Below are 14465 nucleotides of genomic sequence, written 5' to 3'. Positions count from 1 at the left end.
TTCACCCCGGCACCCGCGCGTCCTCCGAATCTTTATTTCGGTTCTCACGTTTCGACGACGGGACAGCCCGAGTGCAGGCGCGTGCGCCGATATAAATATTGCATATTTCTGTACGGATGCACCGCGCCGGAACGCGGCTCATATCGGCTTACGATATCGCGGCGTGGCGCGCGCGCGCGCGCGCGTCTTCAACCCCCCCAGAGACACAATGCGCCTCGAGTTGTCGACGAATCGCAGATTTTGCAACCCCTTCGTTAATATCATCTTCAGTTGAGTCGTGGACAGTCACAAACACGGATGACGTTGACACGTTTTAGGTATTTTATTGTTCGATGTAATTCGAGCGTCTGGATTTCATGCTCACCTTCACTTATGTCAATTATTATTTGCCTCGACATCGTTTTAATTAAACTAATTGGAAATACGCTTGTTTTATCTGATAAGAACGCAGGCACTTTTCTTCATCAGGTAACTCAATTATTTTTAATTGAGAGATTCTTCGCCTCTGGCTAATCCATATTGAATATCGAATAAAAAGCATAGTAAATCAGGTGATATCGTTTAACACATCAATCTCGAGCAATACATTACGGTTTCGCAGTCGTTGTCATGTAGATTTATAGATCAAAGCCGCGATGATTTATCGCTGTCAAGAATGCTGTGAAAGGTATGCGTCCTCCAAGGCGTTTGTTCTGTCATATTGTATCTTTGCGGTTCATTCTCAAATCAGGTGTCATACTTCAACTATCGATCCGTGAAGACTATCTCAGCTATATTTAAACGATTCGATACAGTGTTGCACCTTCAAGGGAAACTTCTCTTCGATGAAACATAATTGCGAGAGAAACTTAACGAAGAATGTTGACACTACGGAAAAGTACAAAAGGAACTCCGCAGAGTTACCTAACACATCCGACGCACTCTCACAATCCTTAACGAATCTCGGTCCAGCGCAACGCAGAATCATCCTGCCATCCCCTTAAAAGTTAGTCAACTCGAAGCATAAAGAAACAATTACCCATACAATCGAGCGCGCCGAGCACGGCGGACGAAAGAAGCGAAAAATCGACGATACTCTAAGCGCATCAATTAAGATCGCGAGGCACGATACAATTGAGCGCAGGAAGAGGGCAGCGCACATACACCGCAGCCGATTAACCGATCGCTCGGCTCAATCAGTCGAGCAACCATCCAGCTCGAGCGTTCCCTCCGACCAACGTCGCATTCCAACCGGATGTTGCCTCTCGCGTACGCATAATTTCCCAGCGTCCGCGGAACACGACCGTTCCGCCATCAATTGAAATCCCCGTCTCTCTTACGCGAGTTTTTCTCATTTTTCTTTTCTTTTTTCCCCACGTGAACTAGGGGAACTTGTCCCGCGTATCGTGCCGAAGGAACAACCAGTTAATAGATACCCCATCGAGATTGGTCACGCACGATTCCACTCTACCCACTGAGGAGGAGAGCACTCAGCCTGTGGCGTGCATCGCCGTCTCTGCCCGTTGCGATTATTTTCATCTGAATTTCGCGCGGTGTCCTCCCCGAGTCTATTTTCACGTTTCCACGGTTCGTCTTCGTTAGTCAACTCGCTCGACCGGAAGTTATTTCAATTTCGGTGGCTCCCAGGAATCTTGTTTATGGTAGATTTCGACGCGAGTCGTCGCGGAACGACGAATTAGGATCGCGGTTTACGAGCTGGGGAGAGTCCTCCGCCTCTCGTCCACCGGTGGCACGTGCATCCCGTGTATTATTCTGCTTCCTCGAGTGGTGATCCCCGGAGTTCTCTCTGTTCCGGCGTGCAGAAGCCAGGCTCGGTGGAGCCCACGGTAGAGTAAAGATCGTCGGATAGAAAGAGAAGAATGAGCGTATCGAGGGGTCGTCCAGGGGGGGTGGTGGTTGTAGTTCCCGAGAATAAAGAGAGGAACAGCCCTGTGACTTCATTCTCGCGGCCGCGTGGCCGCAACACATATAAAATTAATTAAAGTCGGCGGAACCGAAGGGGCTGTTTATTGTAACCTCTCCCCTCGCGGTAAGGAGCTCCACGTCGGGGTGGTATGCCAGCTAGGTGGGCGTACCACCGCATTGTAGTGTTATCCACCGGCTCGTTTCCTCTCTCCACCCGTTCAACCCTTTCTCTCCTTTCTTTCCGCCGTTCTTCAGCCGTGCCTCCTTCGGATCTCTCGCAGCTACCCCTCCGACCCGGTCTGCCGCGGTGGTGGTCGCTCGAGTGGCGAGAGCAAGGCTCGCCTTGTTAGGAATTAATCACTTTCTAGGTACACGGGATCAGGGGCCCCGGGCATCTTCCCGCGTTGTTTTAATTGTCAGCAAATTAACGGGAACGCGCCGGTTCGGGTGGGTGAAGTGCGACGAGATTCTGAAATCGGTCAGACGTCGCGCTCGTCGAGATTAGTAGATCGATGGAGGAAGTAACGAAGCTTTCATCTAAAATTAGAGAAGAAAACTTAATCAGTGGTATAAATCGTGGAAACGCGCGGTGATCTCGTTCTGGTAACGATAAATCGCTTGCTCGGAAAGACAATGGACGATCCTCGTTCAGAATCGCACTATTCCCTCGCGATCGCTTGCCAGAGTGGTCGAGTGATTAATATCTGGACGATGTCGTCGTTGTTATTTCTCGGTGTATTGTATATACGCGTACACGATACGCACGAGGGGAACAATCGACGGACTCGTTCGAATTAGACGGCGAACGTTGGATGGAACCCTGCGGAATCTAAAACAGTACTGTTCGAGCTAAGCTTCGGGGATTAACAGGCCCCTTCACTTTGTCTTCGTTAACCGTGATGCTAGGAAGCCAGGGCGTTTTAGTTCCTCGACTGTGAACGACACGAATGACCCCATCTCTAATGATTCCGTTCCGTGGACAGCTGTTTTCGAATGCGTTTTGGGGCTGGATGGAGATACTAGGGTAGTGGGTAAACGAGGAACAAAAGGGCAAGGAACGTAATGATGGAACAGATGAGCGTGCATAGAACAGAAGTTGCAGCACTATTTCATAAATTGCAGTGAGAGCCCTAAAACTCGAGACAATTTCAGACAAAAAGATAATTATCGAAGTTCAAGTTTCGTAGTGGTGTTTGGTGTGATATTATACAAAACACTTACCAGAGCATTCTGAGCTGCCAGGATCTTGTGGGTCATCGCTGCTACTTCCGAATTCACTGTCTATTACACTAATTTTTCTATTTCTCACACCCGATACGTCATTACTGTTTACACTTTCACTGCCACCAATTTAATCATGATCTATTAAAAATCAAACTCGCCTTAAAACTTTAACGAGTGGCACGAAATTTCGCGATACGTGTGCTCGCTACGATCGTCGAAACCGTACTAACGCTAGATACATTGTATTCAGGACTACAGTCGTAGAGGTATTTTATCTTAATCCCCATTTGACGTCACAATGTCACTTTCCAACCGAAAACAGAAACAGCCTAAGGAACATATTCACGAACCAATACCTCGCATCTATCAACTGGAGATAACGAAATTCAGTGTAAATACAGCCGCTCGAGTTGCCACGCAAAACATTGTGGCGAGTGAGAGTCGCCATTCGAGCGCAAAGCGTTAAATTGAAAACTCTTCCGTAACAATGTATTTCATCTTTGTTAGCACAGTAGAAATATAATCTTGGCCAATAGCGCATCAACGGGACGACGAGATTCATTTGCTTCTTAAACTTCAATTCTCTAATTGCGAGTAACGCCAGAAACGATGCATCGCGATTACGATTGTTTTTAGCCAAGAATTAGACAAAGAGTACATTTCTGTGAGCCCCGACTTAATGTTCCCTAAAACAAACAAGCCGGAGTGAGAAAAGACAACAAATAGTGTAACGTAGTAGCCAAATAGTATCGCGAGGTATGCTCCTTTTTGGCCTTGGGTGATTATTTTAGATCCATGAGATTATTTTCGACCGAGAGGCTATATCCAAGTAAAACCAGCGTTGCTTGATACTATAGCACATTAATCCTGACTGATGCCAAGTCATACATGAATAATTATTGCGATCCTAACGAATATAATCGCCGCGGAAAGCGCGCGCGAGTGGCTGCTTCGACGGATCACCGCGCATAAATAGCGTCCCGAAAATTTTCGAGCGAAGAAACACTCGCGCGTCTGTATAGGTATACGCCGTGTACACGCTCGTCTTTTATCAGTACTATTATCGTCGCTTTGGATAAATATTCTTTTCTCGCCGAGGTGGAATCGCTCGCGAGGAACGCGATGATTGCCGAGCACGACGACAACGGGTGGACGCGCCGCTACGTCGTTCTGGTAAACCAATCGAGGTGTCGAAGTGACAGGGTGGCGGTTGACAGGCGGAAGGAACCGGCGTCGACGAAGGAGGATCCTCTCGAGGAGCCTGGAGCGTTGACGGGAGGCAAAGCGACGATGGGACAAAGACGAAGAAAAAGCAGCGGATGAGAGTTCGTGGCTGTCCGTTGAAAGGGGGGTTGGACGCGGAAAAGAGTCCCTGGTGATACGCGTCTGAGATGGATCGTTGTCGTAACGAGAAGCGAGAGGAGTACAGGGAGGGGATGCGAAAGAAGGAGGGCGAACGGAAGAACGCGACTGGGAGAAAAGGAAGAAAAAGGGTGGCGCGATGGGGCGAAAGAAGGAAAGTCGTGATGAAACGGAGGAGGCAACGATTGAAGGGTGGCGAAGAAATGAACGAGCGAGAGCCAACGAAACAAAAAGGCGTAAAGTAGAAGGAGACGGTATAATAATCCAGAAAAGAAAACGTAGACGCGCCAAGAGCTAAAAAGAAGTCGCGACGAACACAAAGAGAACCAGTCATAAAACTAGAAGGATGAAAGAGAAATGAGAGACGGGGACGACTAGCCGAGGAGAAGACAAGTCGAAAAGAGAAAAATAAAGAAAAGGTCGCGAGGGAGGATAAAGAGAGAAAAATCGTGACTAAAAAGGGGAAGCAACGTCAGAGCTGGGAAGGATGAAAGAGAAGCGCGAGAAAGGGGTCCAACGGAAGACGGGGGAAAAAAAAGGAACGCGCGATAACTTAAAGGAAGAAGAACCGTGACGAAAAGGAGGAAGCAGCGATAGGATGGCTCGGAGCTGAAGGTGACGGGGGTTGGTTTAGTCGCGTCCCGACGTCCCCCGGTCCCGAGGGAGCCGCGTCCGTCGTTTCACGTACGACGATCCTCGCAGAAAGAGCTCCCCGTAGGAGATAAGAAGCCGAAGACAATAATCCTACTGACAGTCGACTCATCGTCGCGGCTTATTTCGGCCGTTGCGCGCCTCGAGCTCTGAGCCGCTAAGAGGGACGCGCTTCTCGATGTCCGCTGTCAACCGTGCGCCATCGCAGCGCGATCTTTAATGCCGTTAATGCTGCATCGTAGCCCGCGAGCCGAGTAGATGGGAGCAATGCGACCGAGAAATATACCGGCCCTTGGGCGAATAAAGCGAGGGAACCGCTCGTCTAGAACGTCCTGGAGAAACATAAAGCTCGCCATTGTGAGCGGACGGGCAGACTGATGCGCTCTTGTCCCGTGGAACCGCTTGGGATGCAGTTCTCCTGCTCGTCCGACGAGCATGTTTACGAGGGTGTTGTCTAATGATAGATAATTTCGATAAGTGTTTTCTCTCGTCTCATTGGAATGCTGTACTACTTCTACCCGGAGGAATTAAGCCCTCCAGTATATGGTATCGGTCAGTTTTATTACTGAATCGTGCTGTTTCGTCTAGAGATGAGTATGCGTAAGAAGGGATAGAAGGAAAAGAGAGAAAAGTCATCAGTAACGCTAAATAGCAGGTCCTGCTTTGGACGCGGGGATCTTAGGGACAGGTCAGAAATTCTATTATATGGAAACGGGGGCGGAAATAAGTACTTACGAGAAACATTGGCAAACACGGCCCATTAAACGACACGTGATGCAACGTGTAATTATTTCAAACACGACACTCGACGAGCTGTTTTAACCCTTACGATGGTACTAACTCGTAGGAACTATTTAACGTCGCTTGTTCCACGAAATCGTAGACTCGCCCCCTCGACAATGTATCGCGCGACGTTCACGAGGTGCACGTACCCACAATTTTGACAGACGTCGTCCCATGCGCGACGCCGATTTCGAGAGCGCGAACGTGACTCGGACACGCTCGCTGTCGGCCGATGGTATTCGTGTCAGCTCGCGTGGACAGGGGATCGTAAAAGATAAGAAGCGCGCGGCAGCGTCGGACAGCGAGTAAAACGGGGCGCGCGGTTTAAGGCGATGAAATCGCCGCGCTTATAAAGTATCCCCGGCGCTGTTAACGTCGAGCACGGTGTTTGCCGTACACGCAGAGCACACGATAACTCTATTCGCCCCGCGGTGTGGTCCATCGCGAACGCCGTCGCGTCCCGTCCGACGAGGAGGAATCGTGATTAAGGAGATACCGTTTCGAGAGCGAAACTGGGGTGCGAATTGGGGTGTAGCTGTCGGATCGGTTTGTTAATCGGGACGTTCAATTCCCCCTTTTTTTTTTACTCCTCGGACGTAAACTCTCGAGATATCGCGTGGATCCTGATTTTCATTGAAATCCAACGGTTCATCGAGGCATTCCGCGGATGAATTATGGATTTCGTGCCGTACAGGCGCCGTACGTTTCCGGAAGCGTAAATATTATTTCATGCTACGCCGGCTCATTTAGTCCACGCGTCGCCAGTCGGGGCGCTCGGTTTCCGCTTGGAATAAATTTAAGGAAGATTTGTGTCGTTCGTCCCGCGCTATATGAACCGTCGAAAATGTTTACAGTTTACAAAGGAAAAAATAAAACCTCTTGTTTCTTTAGGTGCTCCGCGGTCGGCTCTCTTAAAACAACGTTCCCATTATCGACATTCCAATTTATATTGGAGGATATACGACGATACGAAACAAAGGGTTTCGTGTGCAGTCTTAATAATTACATCGCCTTACTCCGCGCAAACATCTTGCTATCACGTATCTATAATGTCACGATTCTCCGAACAAAATAACGTCACATTACGCGGAATGTAAACAATTCAACATCTTAGTCATAACACTCGAATCAAAAATGCACGCTACAAACACGGTATTGTTACTCAGCGCTTTGATCGTCCTCGCAATAACGATCTTTCAGCGAATTATATAAAATCGCAACCTCGAGTCAACGGATCGGAAACGAGTGGTGAATTCGGTGCCCCAGTTGCTCGAGGACTTCCTCGATTGACTCGCCGGCACTTCAAACGAACCTCTTTCGCGTGCCCCTCTATCTAATCCTGCCCGAAAGTGCGCCTTGCGATCGCGCGATCTCTTCTTCGGACGCAATCAGAATCGGTCGGAAGCGACGACGCGCCAGATGAAAACGAAACAAAGTCGCCTTTGTGCTACGTGCCCGATGGCTCCTCGAACCAGTGCACTCGCGTGGTTGCAGCGTCGCAGATTGCACCGTCCCCCGTTCAGCTCGGATAATATTGTAGTCGAGACACCGGTGTCTGCGCAAAGGGAATTATTAATATTACCCGCTTTCGAGAAACTGACCCCGGGAGTAGGTTCCGCAGCACGCAGCGGTGATCGTGCAATTTGTTTATCCGCCGATGGGGGAATATCAAAAGGATTAGAGGCGGCGGAATAGATAATAAACATCGGCCAATAAAGTCGCCCGAAAATATCCCGGTTGCAGCGGTATCGCCGCCGCGCGAGCCTCCTTCCACCCGCGCCAACCCACGCGCTGTCCTCCACCATCTCCGTTCCTCCCTGTGATCTATGATTATGGATTCGCCGATGTCGATACCAAACGTATAGAGCCTCTGACGCGTGCTCCCGTCCGTTTCTCGGAACCAGAAGACCGACGGGGAGCGACGCCGTTTGTGGCCGAACGAGCGCCACGTTTGCGTCGCCCCTCTGATCCGTTTCGAGCCGATTCTTTGCCGTTGAACCCTGCCCGGTCAAAGGGTGCGGAGTGCCTATGGTTTGGACAAGGGAGATTTGAACGCCGGTTATGAAATTAGAAGTGGTCAGCGATGGTGCTGGGCGACGATGGTCAGCTAACGTTAATTTTGGGCGACGTTTGCGTCAACATGGCGCTCATCGAACACGTAACTCGTACAGTAAACCAGATCCTTGTGTTTTATTTACTGGCTGATAGAAGAAGTTGAAAATATTTCCTAGTGTCGCGGATTTCCTTTTATTAAGTACGCGCGATAGAACGATTTGTAATACTTTATAGGGGTGGTTTTATATTAGTTACGTCGCTTGATATATTGCTGTCGTAATACGTTACGAATGAATGATAATAACGCGGTAATAAGCGAGCCGCAAATTGATTTCAGCTGACTTTTGTAGAACAATTGTAAATTGGCACTAAGATCTGTCGCGACGAAGCGGTTAATATATTTCATGTTTGACGCGTAATGGTGGGCATTGCTGGCAATCGAGACAAACGAAGAGTGAGTTACGTTGCGGAGATAAAGCGTGATTTAATAACGGGAGGTTGAAACGAGGGGGTTATAATTAAACCGACGAATTTTTAACATCCACACTGTGGTGACTGGCATAAAAAAAATTAAAAAATGTGTTTCATTGAGAAACAAAATATTCGATCAACAACAAACGAACGGAAACTCTCCTAAAACTCCGATGAAAAAGTAAAGAGAAGAATGATCATTCGAGAAATGCACGGCAATGGCTCGATACTTTCACCCTGTTGCCGTTTCGTAGACGAAGAATCGTCAGGGTGCTCGACGCTCGGTGGACCTTCCTGGCAATAACGCGCGACGATCCGCGTCCTCCTGTTCCCCGTGTGGAAAGGCCCCGGCCACGAAAATACCGCTTCCGGTTGCCCTAGATTCCGCATTCACAAGTTTCATTGCAGAGCGGCCGGGAACGGGCGAACCGAGCGAGCGAGCGAGCGAGCGAGCGGGCGAATCCCGTTCAAAGCGGTCCATAATTTATGTATCCCCCAGGCCACCCCTGCGTGTCGTCGAATTCTGGCCTCGCTCTTTTAAAATTCCATTAAGAGTGCAGGCCAACGGCTCCTCTTTGTCGTCCGCGCTCTTTCTCCCCGTTGCCGCTCGTTTGTTTCGCGCTGCATATTTCACGAGGGAATCCGAGTTTCGTTCGAGTTTCGTTTTCTCTGTTCTCGCGCGTTCCGATCGATTTCGCTGGACAACATCCGAGGCCGAACCGGGGGTGGTACATCGCGATGGATCGAGCCTGGACAGGGATGGGGAAAAATCGTTAGACTTGTCCCACCCTCTAACGCGGTTTATTTGTATCGCGTTCCATCCAATTGTATTACGGAGGATGTGACATGTTCAGCTTCTGTTTTCCAGGGTTTTCTCTTTTCTATTATTTAGGAAAGAAATTATATCAGCGATTCGTTCAATGATTTTTCGAAAGTAGCTGAAACGATTGGCAGTAGATCGAATAACAAGAGTCCGACAGGAGATCGTTCGTATGTATAACCACCAGGCATTCAGCGAAATTTCGTAGCAATAAATGAAGTTTCGGGGTGAATGGAATTCTTGCCCATCGGTGTCGTTGTTCAGAGAGCGTCGCGTTATTTTAGTACCGTGTTATAGGAGGGTTACCTACGCATCGTCCAGTGAACATTGTACCTTCGATCCAGCTTTCGGACGGCTTGTATGCAAGCCACTACGTTGGCTGGCCCGTCGTAATTTTAGACAGTGCCACAGTGACAGTCTTTATAACGCACGTGAAGTATGAACCGCTTCCGGTGGATCTACGTCATCCCTGTGCATGTCCCCTTGCACTCCAGTGGCTCCGATTCTAAATCTAGATTCAAATTTCGTGGCCTTTAGCCTTCGTCTTTCGTTACCGGCTGGCCGCGGACGCGACGAAAGATCAACCCGTGCGACGCACATCCTCCCTTCCTCTCCTCGCCCCTCGATTCTATATTAGCTCGCGATCAAAATTGCGGGATCGATCGATTTCTCGCATCAATTTTCCTTCAGCGTCGAAGCGCAGCAACGAGTCAGCCGCGATAGATATTGACTAGGTCAGTCCACGCGATAGCGCAGCATCTCGCGCGATTCTCTTCCGCGAGAACGGAAGAGGAGACCTCTTCCCAGCGTTTCGTTCAGAGAAACTTCTAGTAGGCGTACTACGTTCCTATTCGCATCTGTGCGAGGGTGCAACCAGTAGGTCAGTCTACAAATATTCGTAGCTCAGAATTGCCACCACCGCTGCCACGGTGTGCGAAACGTTCCTCGGTTCTCTCCGTCCCCTTCGATCTGTTCGTCGTGGCGCGGGATCGATCCGACTGGTCGCGATTCGCGGGACGAAGGACGGGGCCCGCTTGTAAATCGCAGGACGGTAAACGCGACACGATCGAACGGCGGGCAACCGGCATGGATAACCGGGAGAAGAGCGATTATGGGGGTAGGTATGTTTCGGTAATTGCTTGGCTAAGTTTAGGCGGTGCAGTTGGCGTCAATGCGCGGATGCATATTCAGAACGGGGCTCCTCATATTCTTATGCTCACTTACTGAACCGGGCGCGCGCGTCCCCATGCGTCTATGTGGACGTGAATGTGAATGGAACTTGCTGGCACCCCGCCTGTTTATATTTAGCCACTGTGGGCGGTATAGCTGTCATGGATACGTATCATCGGCATAACTGAACTTTGCAAATGAATAATGAAGTTCCATTGGCTGTAGTGCCGGTGCCGCCGATTATAGAGCCCGCGCCCGCTAAGAATGGTTTCCCGAAATCGCGCGCCCGTTTATTGCCCGACGTCCGGGCATTGTTCGCGTTATTCGTGCCGCCGCGCGGCAACGAAGATCACGACCACGACGACGACGACGAATCTGTTAATGAACGCGCGCAGCCCACCGTTCTTCCATGACCCTATCCTCCGCCTCGAGAAAGATGTCGTCCATTATTGTCGCGCACCGATGGACAAAACGAACGCCGCTACCCGCGAGGTATTCCACGCGGAATTTCCCGGCTGGATACATAGAATTTCGAAACCGGTGCTCGTCTTACGGACGCCGCGCGAAACGCAACTCGGGAATCGTCAGGGCGGTCCTCTCGATGGTGTTGCCAGTGGAAAAAAACCGACTGTCCGGCCGGTTTTTCTCGCGATCTCCACTGTGTTGTTTTTTTACGGCGCACACAACGTGGCAATTAGAGCCGTGGCGAGAATAATTACCGCTAACGAGTGCATTTCCATACAGAGGCCGTTTAATATGCGGATCAGGCTGATAGACGCGAGCATGTCGGAGTCGCGGTTCGTATCGGGGGAACAATAAAGCTCGACTCGAAGGATACGTGCTGTACCGTTGATGGATACGTTCGATAAGGGGTATATCTAATAAAGGTTTTTTTCGTAGACGGTGAAATGATCGTTGCGGATAGAATTTTGCCGTGAAAAGGACGCAACGATCGCTGTACTCTTTTCTCTTCCGCGGTAAGGACACGGGAACAATTTTCTCGTTGGCAAAGAAAAAGAAAAGGAGATTTATTAAGAGAAACATCTTCATTAAGCATCCGCTATCATAAGAATGCGAATAGTGATATTTCTTGATCACTCGGCCAGTTTTTCACGGTGCGGTATTTTTGGAAGCGCACACCCTTACGAAGTGGCCCGGCTCGGTTCATTCAAGAACCGGCTTCGAGAAAACTAGCGACTCGCCTCCTTCGAGCTCTAATAAATAATCGCCACCAACTATCTCATATCCTCGCCTCTAACAATTTTCTACTACAACTCACCGTTGCGTTGTACGTAATTTGAAAAAAAAATTCCAATTGCGCGTTCTCTGTTCCCCTAGTTTCGCGTTAAATCGAAGGGAATTTTCATCAAGTCGCCCGAACGATGTTTCATTTTCGTCAAGGATCGTAAATAACCCCGGCAATGTTAACGCTTTGCGTTCTACTTCTTATAAATCTCGGCGACGTGAATCATCAGGTTCTCCCGAAAAAAGTCGAAAGTCAGATGGCGACGTTCTCTGAAGGAAAGGCAAACATTGGCGGCGTCGCCTCGTTCCTTTTTATCCGGCGATCCCGGTCCGAAAAAGAGCAGGAGGAACGCGCTCGCCCCGCGAAGAATACGAGCAGTTATTCAACGAAACCGCGTGTCCTGCGGCGATCGTAAATCACGGGCCGCGATTCTCGCATCGAGCGTCGAGGATTAATAATCGCGCGCGGAAAGCCGGCCGGGGTTGGAAGAGAAGAAAAGAAGAACGCGCGCTGCGGCTCTGGCGGGAAAGGGAGAGAGGCAACGGAAAGAGGGAGCGTGCACGCGCGCCTAATATCGTGCATGTGTGACGTTTCAGCTGGTGCCCAGGCTGGATGAATAAACGTCTTCCTTATCGTCTAAAATAGACTTTAAACTTCAGGCATATCTGGACCGCAGCCAGGTCGTAGGAAAGTACAATGATATTAGCCATGTTGAATTGTTACATACGCGGTGCCGTTCGAGGGGCCTGAGAGCCGCTGAAAACCTGTCCCCTTTGAATTAATAGCGGCACCTACTTGCTCTGACTAATGGACCGCGCTGGAAAAGAAATATACCTACCGGTCTCGACCGCGGCCACCTTAACCCTTGCGTCCACGAGGGGCGTGTATTTGCGTCCTACTTCTTGCGGGAAAAGGGTCACCGCTCGGATTTCCGGTCCTCGAGAAGCCACAGGAGGAATCGTGGCTGCTCGACGGAACTGTAACACACGCACAATACATTGGAATAATCTTCGGGTTAACGCGATCGAATTTTCAAAACAACGAAGCGTTCAACGATCCACGGTAACTGAAATTAACTCGTGATATACTCCCGAAACTATGACACACGCGTCAGAAGCGTGTCGCTCCTACGCAGCAAAAGTCTAGAATTCCCCCGGACGCGATCATCCAGCTTTCCTTAGCTCGGATTATGCAACGAACGATTTCTGCGGTAACGACGGAATACAATCGAAAACGTCCGCCGGATTATACCTTCAAGATCGCTCATTACCGTTTTTCACGAGCATTCAATGCAAATAGCCGGAACAATGCGTCGAGTCGTGATCATTGTGTCGGCGATCATCAAGGACGCGCGAACGAAGAAAAAAGGAACATATGAAGAAAAATCAAGCGTGGGTACGTTACGCTCGCGAGCGGATTAACACACGGAATTTTCTTAAGCGTAAGTAATGCGTTCCGCACTATATGCGTTGCATAAGCGAAGTCGTAAGTTTCGCGAGAAGTAAACAGTAAATATCAGGACGCTTCTTCGAATCCTTTTCTTCGTGGTAGTGCAGGTATGTTCTGGTCCCTCGATTCATCGTTCTAAAACTGTTCCAGTTGTGCGCGATACTTGCTAGCTGTACGTGTCAATATTTTTCAGAACCGATGCGCCCAGTACATTCCTAAAAGGATAAAAGTATCGCGGTAATCGCGCATTCGTAGGAACTCGTTTCAAACTGTTCGTTCGCACATGCGCGGTATGGTATCTCTCACTCGAAATGAACGCGACCTACTGTATCAACGTCTTCCATAACTTCCATTCTGATCGATCAAGTTATTTGACATTTTTCTGCTATTCGAAACATCTATTTATTCTCTACGTAAATGGATTTTGTATGGTATTTCTGCGCAATGTACGATTAGGTTAACGCAGGTGACCACTATTTAAGTTTGCCCGTACCTGCGGTCTCTGCAAACAAGTTATACTCTATCGAGAAACTCGATTATATCCTGCCAAGACCTGCTATCGTTGACGCCTACTCGAATGCTTAAGAATGTTTACTCGATCATCGAACCAAGCGATCCTTATCTCGCATCGATGGTATCGCGACGTTATTAGTGGTACAATTAAGAAGGCCAGTTAGAAAGAATCGCAATTGATAGAGGAGCGATCAGGAATACCAGTTAAAAGGCGAAACCCGGTGGATTCCTTCCTGGTCGCGTTATCACCTTCGCGGGACCAACATTTATTTTTCTGTCGCGTTCTCCCCGCCGTGGCCAGTTTCCGTTTCACGCGGTTTGTAACTGGTAATTAAAGCTAAAATACCTTCTGCGCCGCTCCGATCGTATCTCTGGCTGCATTTTCTAGGAGAGCATAGTTCGAAACTGGTTCTGGGCGTCGGGTGTTCGGCTGGGAAAATGCGTTTTCGCCGCGAAAAACAGGCTCAATCGCGTGGAGCAGCGATCTCTTCTCTAAAAGCGAATAACTTTATTCCGTTAATGCTAGCAGGAAGTGACAGCGCAAAGAAAATCAGATTGCACTTTAAATGGTAGAATGTTGCGTTTGCCTCCGCGCGCATGTATCAACGGTGTCATTAGCAACGTTGTAATGCAAATCGCATGCTAATGAGCCGTACGTTGTCCAGTCGATTCCTGTTCCGCGAAAAAGTTTTATCGTTCCTCGCGGTATTAATCTGCCGGCCAGTATATTATATTTGCATAGTCGATTATATTGCAATATTATTTCACCACGAATTAGCGTCCAGCCATTTTTATCTTTATCGCTCGCTTTCATTT

General features: G+C 49.1%; 1 protein-coding gene across 5 annotated transcripts in view; it reads left to right on the top strand.

Annotated features, from left to right (window-relative positions):
• The window catches only part of Sox102f (transcription factor Sox102F), a 189163-nt gene that overhangs the window by 170034 nt on the left and 4664 nt on the right, over positions 1-14465 (top strand). The window lies entirely within an intron of this gene.

Source organism: Xylocopa sonorina, chromosome 3 (genome assembly GCF_050948175.1).
Source record: "Xylocopa sonorina isolate GNS202 chromosome 3, iyXylSono1_principal, whole genome shotgun sequence".
In the NCBI taxonomy this organism is placed as follows: Eukaryota; Metazoa; Arthropoda; class Insecta; order Hymenoptera; family Apidae; genus Xylocopa; species Xylocopa sonorina.
Note: the sequence above shows the minus strand (reverse complement) of the source record. Positions and strands in the feature narration are given on the sequence as shown.